The sequence below is a fragment of the Sinocyclocheilus rhinocerous genome, unplaced genomic scaffold (genome assembly GCF_001515625.1).
Source record: "Sinocyclocheilus rhinocerous isolate Xijiao unplaced genomic scaffold, SAMN03320098_v1.1 scaffold4923, whole genome shotgun sequence".
In the NCBI taxonomy this organism is placed as follows: Eukaryota; Metazoa; Chordata; class Actinopteri; order Cypriniformes; family Cyprinidae; genus Sinocyclocheilus; species Sinocyclocheilus rhinocerous.
Genome location: NW_015656588.1, coordinates 213,697 through 217,130, shown reverse-complemented (window position 1 = coordinate 217,130; position 3,434 = coordinate 213,697).

Genomic DNA, 3,434 nt, shown 5'->3' with positions numbered 1-3,434 from the left:
GAATCCAAAGTTGTTGTTGCATCAGTAATTTCTGTGGTGTCAGGCATAGTTGTTGTTGGTCCATTAGTTGTTGATGTTGGTACAGTAGCTGAAGATGTTGGAAGGGTGGTTGTCGAAGCCAAAGCTGGTGTCAGGCATAGTTGTGGTTGCTGCATCAGTTGTTGACGCTGGTGCTATAGTTGAGGATGTTGGAGCAGTGGTTGTGAAAGCCAAAGATGTTGTTGAATCAGTAGTTGTTGTGCTGTCAGGCACAGTTGTGGTTGATGCATCAGTTGTTGATGCTGGTGATATTGTTGAGGATGTTTGAGGTGTGGTTGTGGAAGCCAAAGCTTTTGTTGCATCAGTAGTTGTTGTGGTGTCAGACAGAGTTGTGGTTGTTGTATCAGTTGTTGATGTTAGAGGGGTGGCTGAGGAATTCAAAGTTGTTTTTGCATCAGTAGTTGTTGTGGTGTCAGGCATAGTTGTGGTTGCTGCATCAGTTGTTGATGCTGGTGCTACAGTTGAGAATGTTGGAGGGGTGGTTGTGGAAGTCAAAGTTGTTGTTGTGGTGACAGACAGAGTTGTCATTGCTGCATCAGTTGTTGATGCTGGTGCTATAATTGAGGATGCTTGAGGTGTGGGTGTGCTAGCCAAAGCTGTGGTTGCATCAATACTTGTTGCTGTATCAGGCACATTTGTGGTTGCAGCATCAGTTCTTAACATTGGTGCTACAGTTGAGGATGTTGTACGAGAGATTGTGGAAGAGAAATTTGATGTTGCATCAATAGTTGTTGTGGTTCCAGAGATAGTTGTTGTTGCTGCATCAGTTGTTGTTGACATTGGTGCCACAGTTGAAGATGTTGAAAGGCTGGTTGTGGTGGCTAATATTGCTGTTGCATCAATACTTGTTGTGGTGTCTGGCATAGCTGTGGTTGCTGCATCAGATGTTGTCGATGTTGGTGCTATAGTTGAGGATGTTGGCTGGCTGGTTGTGGAAGCCAAAGTTGCTGTTGCATCGGTAGTTGTCGTCATGTCAGGCAGAGTTGTGGTTGGTGAATCAGATGTTGTTGAAGTTGGTGCTACGGTCAAAGATGTTGGAAGGTTGGTTGTGGAAGTCACTGTCATTGTTGCATCAATTTTTGTTGTGGTGTCAGACAGAGTTGTGGTTGCTGCATCAGTTGTTGATGCTGGTGCTATAGTTGAGAATGTTGGAGCAGTGGTTGTGAAAGCCAAAGTTGCTTTTGCAGCAGTAGTTGTTGTGGTGTCAGGCACAGTTGTGGTGGATGCATCAGTTGTTGATGCTGGTGCTATTGTTGAAGATTTATGAGGGGTGGTTGTGGAAGCCAACGTTGTTGTTGCATCTGTAGTTGTTGAGGTGTCAGACAGAGTTGTGGTTTTTGAATCAGTTGTTGATGATTGAGGGGTGGCTGTGGAATCCAAAGTTTTTGTTGCATCACTAGTATTTGTGGTGTCAGGCATAGTTGTTGTTGGTACATTAGTCGTCGATGTTGGTACTGTAGCGGAGGATGTTGGAGGGGTGGTTGTGGAAGTCAAAGTTGTTGCATCAATTGTTTTTGTGGTGTCCGGCATACTTGTGGTTGCTGCATCTGATGTTGTTGACACTGGTGCTATAGTTGAGGATGTTGGAGGGGTCATTGTGGAAGTCAACGTTGTTGTTGCATCAATTGTTTTTGTGGTGACAGACAGACTTTTGGTTGCTGCATCAGTTGTTGATGACAGATGGGTGGCTGTGGAATCCAAAGTTGTTGTTGCATCAGTAATTTCTGTGGTGTCAGGCATAGTTGTTGTTGGTCCATTAGTTGTTGATGTTGGTACAGTAGCTGAAGATGTTGGAAGGGTGGTTGTCGAAGCCAAAGCTGTTGTTGCATCAATTGTTTTTGTGGTGTCCGGCATACTTGTGGTTGCTGCATCTGATGTTGTTGACACTGGTGCTTCAGACAGAGCAGACAGAGTTGTGGTTGATGCATCAGTTGTTGATGCTGATGCCAATGTTGAGAATGTTTTTGTGGAAGCTGTGGAAGCCAAAATTGTTGTTGCATCTTGCTGCATCAGATGTTGTTGATGTTGGTGCCACAGTTGATGATGTTGGAAAGGTGGTTGTGGCAGCCAAAGTTGTTGTTGCATCAGTAGTTGTTGTTGTGGTTGATGCATCAGTTGTTGATGTTAGAGGGGTGGCTGTGGAATCCAAAGTTGTTGTTGCATCACTAGTTTCTGTGGTGTCAGGCATAGTTGTTGTTGGTCCATTAGTTGTTGATGTTGGTACTGTAGCTGAAGATGTTGGAGGGGTGGTTGTGGAAGTCAAAGTCATTGATGCATCACTAGTTGTTGTGGTGTCAGGCATACTTGCGGATGCAGCATCTGATGTTGTTGACACTGGTGTTATAGTTGAGGATGTTGGAGGGGTGGTTGTGGAAGTCAAAGTTGTTGTTGCATCAGTAGTTGTTCTGCTGTCAGACATAGTTGTGGTTGATGCATCAGTTGCTGACACTAATTCTATAATTGAGGGTGTTGAAAGGGTGGTTGTGATAGCTAATGCTGTTGTTGCATCAATACTTGTTGTGGTTTCAGGCACAGTTGTGGTTGTTACATCAGTTGTTGACACTGGTGCTACGGTTGAGGATGTTGTAGAAGTGACTGTGGAAGCCAAAGCTGTTGTTGTGTCAGTAGTTGTTGTGGTTCCAGAGAGAGTTGTTGTTGCTGCATCAGTTGTTGTTGACATTGGTGCCACAGTTGAAGATGTTGAAAGGGTGTTTGAGGTGGCTGATGTTGCTGTTGCTTCAATACTTGTTGTGGTGTCTGGTATAGCTGTGGTAGTTGCATCATATGTTGTCGATGTTGGTGCTATAGTTAGGGATGTTAGTTGGGTGGTTGTGGAAGCCAAAGTTGTTGTTACATCGGCAGTTGTTGTGGTGTCCGGCATACTTGTGATTGATGCATCAGATGTTGGTGCGACAGTTGATGATGTTGGAAACGTGGTTGTGGCAGCCAATGTTGTTGTTGCATCAGTAGTTGTTGTGGTGTCAGCCAAAGTTGTGGTTGATGCATCAGTTGTTGATGTTAGAAGCATCAGTTGTTGACACTGATTCTATAATTGAGGGTGTTGAAAGGGTGGTTGTGATAGCTAATGCTGTTGTTGCATCAATACTTGTTGTGGTGTCAGGCACAGTTGTGGTTGCTGCATCAGTTGTTGACACTGGTGCTACAGTTGAGGATGTTGTAGAAGTGATTGTGGAAGCCAAAGTTGTTGATGCGTCAGTAGTTTTTGTGGTTCCAGAGAGAGTTGTTGTTGCTGCATCGGTTGTTGTTGACATTGGTGCCACAGTTGAAGATATTGAAAGGGTGGTTGAGGTGGCTAATGTTGCTGTTGCTTCAATACTTGTTGTGGTGTCTGGTATAGCTGTGGTTGCTGCATCAGATGTTGTCGATGTTGGTGC